At 42.6% G+C, this 9,293-nt stretch overlaps 1 protein-coding gene across 1 annotated transcript in view; it reads right to left on the reverse strand.

Annotated features, from left to right (window-relative positions):
* The window catches only part of LOC111970756 (plexin-B1-like), a 149,773-nt gene that overhangs the window by 63,730 nt on the left and 76,750 nt on the right, over positions 1-9,293 (reverse strand). Inside the window, exon 3 of the mRNA XM_070445843.1 lies at positions 39-131. The gene's annotated coding sequence lies outside the window, so the exon portion shown is untranslated. The remainder of the gene's footprint in view (positions 1-38; positions 132-9,293) is intronic.

Consider the following 9,293-nt stretch of genomic DNA (forward strand, 5'->3'; position numbering starts at 1 on the left):
TATACCTAGATTAATGAATCAGAACATTTTCCYCTCACCATTTGTTTCCAACAATGTGTTACAGAGGCATGTCACCCCTTGACCTCCCAGCAGCTTGGTTTGGTTAAAAACACCTCTCCTATGGCACCAATCTGTAAAACAAAGAGACAAACGGTTAATATCTCTGTAACCAAGGAACACCAGTTCAAGTGCAATTTGAAACCAATAACGCACTTTTACCACATAAAATGGTACAATCAAGCCACACGTCAAAAAACATTTTCCCCCGTCAGCACATTTTCATGACAAATTGGGGGAAAAAACATCTCAAATTCGGCATGCAAAAGTCCAAATTGCCCCCTAATATCACAAAAACAACACCCACTGCATTGTGTACTTTGCATTGCCCAAACACCTCGGGTTAGCAACAAGTGTTAACACCAACACTAGAGTTAGCATGTTTCTTACTGAACAAATCCCTTCCAAATGCAAACGTAATGCAGAAATAATTCGTCATTTAATCCTGCTCCCGGAGTTACACACGTGACCAACCAGGGTTCATCTCCAGGGCTTTACCCGAATGAATGTTCCTAAAGCCTAGACGTCTTGGGTAAATCTCATGTCTCAGGTAAGGTTACTCTTCACCAAACCACCTCTATAACAATACTATAGTTGTGCACTATTTTGTCTTGATAGCCTGTTTGACTAAATGGAGCTCATTGGAAAGCATTCCCATTGAAATGCAAGTCAGACCTGCCTTTGCCCAACAACATCGTTTTCACTGGCCTGGGAAGCCCTTCTTAGCACAAGCCAGGTCAAGTAGTGTCACACAGAGAACTTTCAGTACACCTACTTTCAGTACACCTACTTTCAGTACACCTACTTTCAGCCCTCCCCATTGCTAGGCTACGAGGCAAAAACACTTAATTTGAGCAGTCACTAACACCACTGGATACTTTTACCACAGTCATTCCTGGCACCAACAAACTGAGGCTGTGTCTTAAATGGCACCCTATTCCCCATTTAGTGCACTACTTTTGACCATWGGGCACAGTTCAAAAGTAGTGCACTATATAGGGAATAGGGTGCCATTTGGGACAAATYCTCTCTACATCTCCCTCTCCACTTATCCCTCTCCATTAACTGATGGCACCAGAGGCAAAGTCTCTCTTGATTGATGCCTTAGTTAGTGAAAATTACCAGAACATTCAAAACATGCAATCCAAACATTGAGTCGGGATTCGGAAGGAAGATAAGAGACACTGACAAACACGAGCCAAAATGCAGACCCTCCCTTTGACCTGGCGAAAGATCAACAAGAACCACAATAGAATCGCTGTAGAAGAACAAACCCTGCCCACCTGGCACTCCAGGCAGGCTAAAGCAAACGCTAAAAGTATTTGAAAGATTTCATATGGTATTATTATCATGGTATTATTATCTTCCTGATTATTATTTGACCATGCTGGTAATTTATGAACATTTTGAACATCTTGGCTATGTTCTGTTATAATCTCCACCCGGCACAGCCAGAAGAGGACTGGCCACCCCTCATAGCCTGGTTCCTCTCTAGGTTTCTTCCTAGGTTTTGGAATTTCTAGGGAGTTTGCCCCAGCCACCGTGCTTCTACACCTGCATTGCTTGCTGTTTGGGGTTTTAGGCTGGGTTTCTGTACAGCACTTCGAGATATTAGCTGATGTACRAAGGGCTATATAAAATAAACTTGATTTGATTTGGTATTTGAGCCCAGGTTTGTTTGTGGGCGTGACTCCTGTTTGACTTGGAAATTACTTCCTTTCGTGAAGCAATAATCCAATCAGGCTAAACTTAATTCCAAGTTTTTTGATATACGGGAACAGATGAATGGAGTGGTGATTAAATTCTTGTAGTCAGATATCGAAATCTGATTTCCGCTCCAGGGGAAGTCGTTTTTTTTGCCGCTTTAGCCGGCGGGTTAGATATCACTGTGTGAAAGGAGAGAGGTCATAAATTGGTCATCAAATTTGATCTTCATATAAGTCACAACAATAGACAAACATAGTGTGCTTAAACTAAACACAGAAATTGTATTTTTCTTGTCTATATTGAATACATCATTTAAACATTCACAGTGTAGGTTGGGAAAAGTATGTGAACCCCTAGGCTAATGATCTCCCCAAAAGCTAATTGGAGTCAGCTAACCTGGAGTCCAATCATAGAGACGAGATTAGAGATGTTGTTTAGAGCTGCCTTGCCCTATAAAAAAAACTCACATAATTTGAGTTTGCTATTCACAAGAACCATTGCCTGATGTGAACCATGCCTCGAACAAAAGAGATCTCAGAAGACCTAAGACTAAGAATTGTTGCGGGTAAAGGTGGGGTAGGGGGAGGAGGCCCAGGCCAGGCCATAGGAGGGCCACCCGGCGGCTGGCAGCAGCAACAGTACTGGGGCTGGGACCGCCACCGGGACAGAGAAACCACACCGCACCATCCCCAGAGGCAAGGCAACCAATCTGGCAACCCAGTAGACAAAGCAAGGGATTCACACACACTACACAACCTAGATAGATAACATCTCAGAAGACCTAAGATTAAGAATGGTTGACTTGCATAAAGCTGGAAAGGGTTACAAAAGWATCTCTGAAAGCCTTGATGTTCAGCAGTCCASGTTAATACAAATTGTCTTGCTACTATCCCTAGGAGTTGCCATCCTGCAAAGATGACTGCAAGAGCACAGCGCAGAATGCTCATTGAGGTTAAGAATAATCCTAGCGTGTCAGCTAAAGACTTACAGAAATCTCTGGAACACGCTAACATCTCTGTTGACGAGTYCACGATATGGAAGAATCCACTGCTGTCCAAAAAMAACATTGCTGCAAGTCTGAAGTTTGCAAAAGTGCACCTGGATGTTCCATAGCGCTACWGGCAAAATATTMTATGGACAGATGAAACTACAGTTGAGTTGTTTAGAAGGAACACAACACTATGTGTGGAGAAAAAAAGGCATAGCACACCAACATCAAAACCTCATCCCAACTGTAAAGTATGGTGTAKGGAGCATCAYGGTTYGGKGCTGCTTTGCTGCCTCAGGGCCWGGACAGCTTGCTATCATYGACAGAAAAATGAAWTCCCAAGTTTATCAAGACATTTTGCAGGAGAATGTTAGCTATCTGTCCGCCAAATGAAGCTCAACATAAGTAAATTAACAACAGAATGGCTTGAACAAGAAGAAAATACGCCTTCTGGAGTGGTCCAGTCAGAGTCCTGACCTCACCCTGATTGAGATGCTGTGGCATAACCTCAAGAGAGCGGTTCACACCAGACTTCCCAAGAATATTGCTGAACTGAAACAGTTTTGTAAAGAGGAATGGTCCAAAATTCCTCCTGACCGTTGTACAGGTCTGATCCGCAACTACAGAAAACGTTTGGTTGAGGTTATTGCTGCCAAAGGAGGGTCAACCAGTTATTAAATCCAAGGGTTCACATACTTTTCCCACCCTGCACTGTGAATGTTTACACAGTGTATTCAATAAAGACATGAAAACGTATAATTGTGTGTTATTAGTTTAAGCAGACTGTTTGTCTATTGTTGTGACCTAGATGAAGATCAGATCAAATTTTATGACCAATTTMTGCAGAAATCCAGGTATTTCCAAAGGGTTCACATACTGTTTCTTGCCACTGTACATGCTTCTTTGTGTTTGTGAGATGTAGCCTAAATAGCCTCTATGGGTTTTCAATTTGCCATTCTCTCATTGGTCGTATGGCCCTTGGATACGGAAAGGTCGCCATGGATAAAGCCTGGGTTTTAGGCATTGTGCCAATCGAGAAATAATGGCCAGGAGACAAACCCTAATAGGTCCAGACAGGGTCCATTAACCAGGACAGGAGGAAGTCCACTGGTCTGGGCCAAGCTAAGTGACCAGGCGACTATGGAGCATTCCTGGGAGGCCTTCATCTGTTTAATGGAGTTGACTCCCACACACAACCACCATCTCATTCAAACCCAAATAATTTCCTCAACCGATAGGGGAGAGAGAGAGACCAGGGGAGAGAGAGAGACCGCGMGAGAGAGAGACCTAGAGACATTACCACAAACCAGTGCTCGCAAGCTTCAGTGCTCCCTGAGAACTGATGGAATGTGACTAATGATAAGCCACAAACGGAGGGAGCTAAAAAGAGAGCGAGAGAGGGGGTAGGGTAGCCATTAATTAAAGGGCCTAACCATAATGCCCCATTTGACAGCCACTCATTCACAGACCGGGGGGAGAGATGGAAGAATAGAGTAGGTTTCTAATTAGTGACCAATTACTGTTTACATAAAACACCCAAACAGTGGTCTGTGGAAAAAGGACTCCCACCCCATCCCACTTTATAATTTCCCTCAAACACACACACACACACACACACACACACACTTGTAATAAACAGTCCTCCTCTGCACTTCAAACAAATAAACACACACTCATGCACGCTGGCTAATATTTGCTTTGTGCGTGCAGCAAATTTAGGTGCATTTTTTAGTTTACAGTGCATTCGGAAAGTATTCAGACCCCTCGACYTTGTCCACATTTTGTTAAGTTACAGGCTTATTCTAATATTAATTAAATTGTTTTTTCCCGCTCATCAATTTACACACAATACCCCATAATGACAAAGCAAAAACAGTTTGCAAATGTTTACAAATGTATTAAAATGTATTCAACTGAAGTATGACATTTACAGTTAAGTATTCAGACTCTTCACTCAGTACTTTGTTGAAGCACCGTTGGCAGCCATTACAGCCTTGAGTCTTCTTGGGTATGACACTACAAGCTTATTCTCTGCAGATCCTCTCAAGCTCTGTCAGGTTGGATGGGGAGTGGGGTTTGAAAAAACAGTGCCGGTATTACCAAAAATCCCGGGATGTCACAAGGTCGGTATGAAGGTTTGACAAATCTGGATACCACCCAAGCCTTATGCACACACACACAGCAGTGATATTCAAGCTGCTATAACCATTAGGGGAAACTGGTAAAGGCTAGCCGACGAGGGTCAGTGTGTTAAATAAGCAAAGCATCCAGTGGCGTGAGCGGGGAAATTACGACATCGTAAGTCAGAGCCTCGGGTAAGCTCGTGTCTGATCACGCTCCTGTTTTGATTGGGATATAAGACATGTCAGAKGGAGACATGTACAGCAGCTTCCATTTAGAAGGGACAAACTTATCAGGGGTGTGACTAAAGGGACGTGACTGACTGGCATGCCAACCCAAACTCCTAACCCTGGGAGACCCCTAATAAGGGTCCAAGAAGATCACCTGGATACACCAACAAATGTTCCTAAAACCTCATCTGGAAGTCAAATAAAGTTCTGGGACACTTGCCCAGATGGTCCAAGGAGGTTATCTGGGGGTCCAAGATGGTCACCTGAGATACTTCACCAGCAACGTATCCCTTCCAACTCAACATACTTTGGTATTCTTGGGTGTGAGACTACAGTAGATGACAACTACAGTTGTTCAGTGTCCTGCCGTATGCAGTATCTCACCAATRACGTTATCAAAACAACTCATATCTGTGACAGCACACACCTAGTCACTGGGCAGGAGTATCTATGAGGACATCCTACCATTATTACTAATGAGTTTCATCTTTAACAGGCCATGATGTTTATTTTGAATGTAATTGCCCAGGTGTTAACGTGAATACCTTGTATGATGTCAGTGTTTGTGAGAAAAGGACGGTATAAGTTAACGACACTACTCTGTGTGCAGTTCAAGTAGCCTTTTCATTATCAATGTGCTTCCAACCTTTCCTTCTACGACTAAACTGAGCTGAGTCATGTTACAATGGTGTGCTTTTTCTTTTGTGCATCAGACTTGACTCGTTCCAAAACTCTTGAAAGAGCCGAGTGGTGTTTCACCGTTTCATTTATAATATCAAAATGTTACTCACCATCAGCCCATTTATAAAGACACTATGAGAGATATTTCACTCTGAGTAAGTCATAACATTATCGTCTACAGAGGTATCARGTTATCAATATCGCTCAATACAAGCTACGAAAGGCTAGAGATTGGCCGAGTTTCTGTATGTATATCTTTTGTTCAGTACAAGTCGTGTCAAGRCTTCTGACACAGCCTTTCCAGACTGAGTTGAGTCCCAATATAAGTGGTGCCCCACTAATAACTGTTCTCCTGCCTGCCTGTTGGCCCGACTGCCTGCGTCGCTGACAATTTATAGAGAAACCCCTAACAATGGCCGCCGAACTGAAGAGAACACATTCMTCCTCGGTAACTCAGTTGATATACTCTCAGAGGGAGATTACTGCCCGTGCGTTCTTCCAGAAAGTTTTTATCTCCCGGTACAAGACTTAAAAAATTAACATGAAACTCACTCTGCGGAGACGGATTTTCATAATTAGAACAAACGTCTCCCTAAAAGGGGCTAACAGTATTGGACATGTCCCACTGCTCTGGGGAGAGACACTTGTCACTAGGAGAGAAGATGGAAGTTCCCATGGCTATTAAACTTTATGGCCCCTGAGGACAAGTGTGATGAATATTCGGGTGACACAGAGGCTCGGTTGAGGGGATCCCCCCCATCTTTACGGGGGACAGATATGGGCGTGACACATGAGAGCTTTGCTCAAACTGCTGCTCCCTCTGTGTTGAGTTCACAGAAGTTCATGTTCAAACAAAAAGAGCCTCAATGGTCCTTGACACTTCTCTAAACCAGCTAACCAGATGTTCATCTGGAAACTTATGAATTTGAGATCTCAAAATAGAAATKAAAACAAATAATTTATGTTGGGAGTGGGGACAGTTCAGGTGGGGACAGTCACATCTGAAATCAGATGCTGGGGTAGATAGTAAGCAGAGTGGGACAAACTGTCAATCAGAGGAGATATTTTATACTGATCCCAACAGCCGCCAGGAAGTGATGAAGTGTAGGCCTGACACTCATGGGAGTTTATCTCCATCCAAATAGAGAAAGGTGGATGTCATCGCAACATATTGAAAAGGATCTATTGTCTGTTACCACACCATAACAAGCCTGTCAGAGGACTCATCTGTGATTTAGCTGAGATCTCTCACACACATACACGCTTGGGCCAACTCTTCTACCCCAAGTTTTGACATTGTTTGGGTATGAGAGGGTGCATTCCAGCATTCAAGTGTCCAGCCAGCTGTCGCCATAGAAATTGCATAGCGTAGGGGGTTTATATCTCACTAGAAACACCATAGCTCAGAATGGCCCCTAGATTCAGTTCTCTCTGACTTCATCTACACCCAGAAATCAACTACAATTGAAGTCGGAAGTTTACATAACTTAGGTTGGAGTCATTAAAAACTCGTTTTTCAACCACTCCACAAATGTCTGTTAACAAACTATAGTTTTGGCAAGTCTGTTAGGACATCTACTTTGTGCATGACACAAGTAATTTTTCAACAATTGTTTACAGACAGATTATTTCACTTATAATTCACTGTATCACAATTCCAGTGGGTCAGAAGTTTACATACACTAAGTTGACTGTGCCTTTAAACAGCTTGGAAAATTCCAGAAAATTATGTTATGGCTTTAGAAGCTTCTGATAGGCTAATTGACATAATTTGAGTCAATTGGAGGTGTACCTGTGGATGTATTTCAAGGCCTACCTTCAAACTCAGTGCCTCTTTGCTTGACATCATGGGAAAATCAAAAGAAATCAGCCAAGACATCAGAAACTGTAGACCTCCAAAGTCTGGTTCATCCTTGGGAGCAATTTCCAAAGTGCCTGAAGGTACCACGTTCATCTGTACAAACAATAGTACGCAAGTTAAACACCATGGGACCACGCAGCGTCATACCGCTCAGAAAGGAGACGCATTCTGTCGCCTAGAGATGAATGACTTTGTCGCGAAAAGTGCAAATCAATCCCAGAACAACAGCAAAGGACATTGTGAAGATGCTGGAGGAAACAGGTACAAAAGTATCTACATCCACAGTAAAACAGTCCTATATCGACATAACCTGAAAGGCCGCTCAGCAAGGAAGAAGCCACTGCTCCAAAACTGCCCCAAAAAAAGGGGACAAAGATCGTACCTTTGGTAGAATTGTTCCTCTGGTCTGATGAAACAAAAATAGAACTGTTTGGCTAATGCATCGTTATGTTTGGGGGAAAAGGGGGACGCTTGCAAGCCTAAGAACACCATCCCAACTGTGAAGAAGGGGGTGGCAGTATCATGTTGTGGGGGTGCTTTGCTGCAGGAGGGACTGGTGCACTTCACAAAATAGATGGCATCATGAGGAAGGACAATTATGTGGATATATTGAAGCAACATCTCTAGACATCAGTCAGGAAGTTAAAGCCTGGTCGCAAATGGGTCTTCAAAATGGACAATGACCCCAAGCATACTTCCAAAGTTGTGGCAAAATGGCTTAAGGACAACAAAGTCAAGGTATTGGAGTGGCCATCACAAAGCCCTGACCTAATCCCATAGAAAATGTGTGGGCAGAACTGAAAAAGCATGTGCGAGCATGGAGGCCTACAAACCTGACTCGTTACACCAGCTCTGTCAGGAGGAATGGGCAAAATTCACCCAACTTATTGTGGAAACTTGTGGAAGGCTACCCACAACATTTGACCCAATTTAAACAATTTAAGGAAATGCTCCAAATACTAATTGAGTGTATGTAAACTTCTGACCACTGGGAATGTGATGAAAGAAATAAAAGCTGAAGTAAATCATTCTCTTACTATTTAATTATGACATTTCACATTCTTAAAATAAAGTGGTGATCCTAACTGACCAAAGACAGGGAATTGTTACTAGGATTAAATGTCAGGAATTGTGAAAAACKGAGTTTAAATGTATTTGGCTAAGGTGTATGTAAACTTCCGACTTCAACTGTTGATCCTGCCGCGGGCTGATTTCTTCTTGAGAGGATGGACATAATTACAAATCATTCGGAGACTGCAAATTGACCACAAGAAGCCCCAACAGATATAATATTTAACTAAAACATAATAATGTCAAACCATGCTTTAATTTGTATATGATCACATATCTCGCCGTTATGCGTGGGAATACTTTGAAACAGATTTTGAAAATTAAAAATCACTAGGAGCTGATTTGCTGGTGTTTTTAGTCTTTTGTCGAACAATAAAAAACTAAAAAAGCAGTTAATTTTCTTTTGCTTTGAGAACATGAAATGAAATCCTCCGTGGGCCCGCCAGTTGTGGAACCCTGATAAGCAGAGAGATGAGTCCATGTTGATCAAGCCAACATGCATGTGAAGAGATGGTGGAGGTGAATCAATAACAGTTCTAGTTCTACAGTAGGGTAGTCAGGAGAAGTCAATGTGATC

The sequence above is a fragment of the Salvelinus sp. IW2-2015 genome, linkage group LG11, assembly GCF_002910315.2.
Source record: "Salvelinus sp. IW2-2015 linkage group LG11, ASM291031v2, whole genome shotgun sequence".
Lineage (NCBI taxonomy): Eukaryota > Metazoa > Chordata > Actinopteri > Salmoniformes > Salmonidae > Salvelinus > Salvelinus sp. IW2-2015.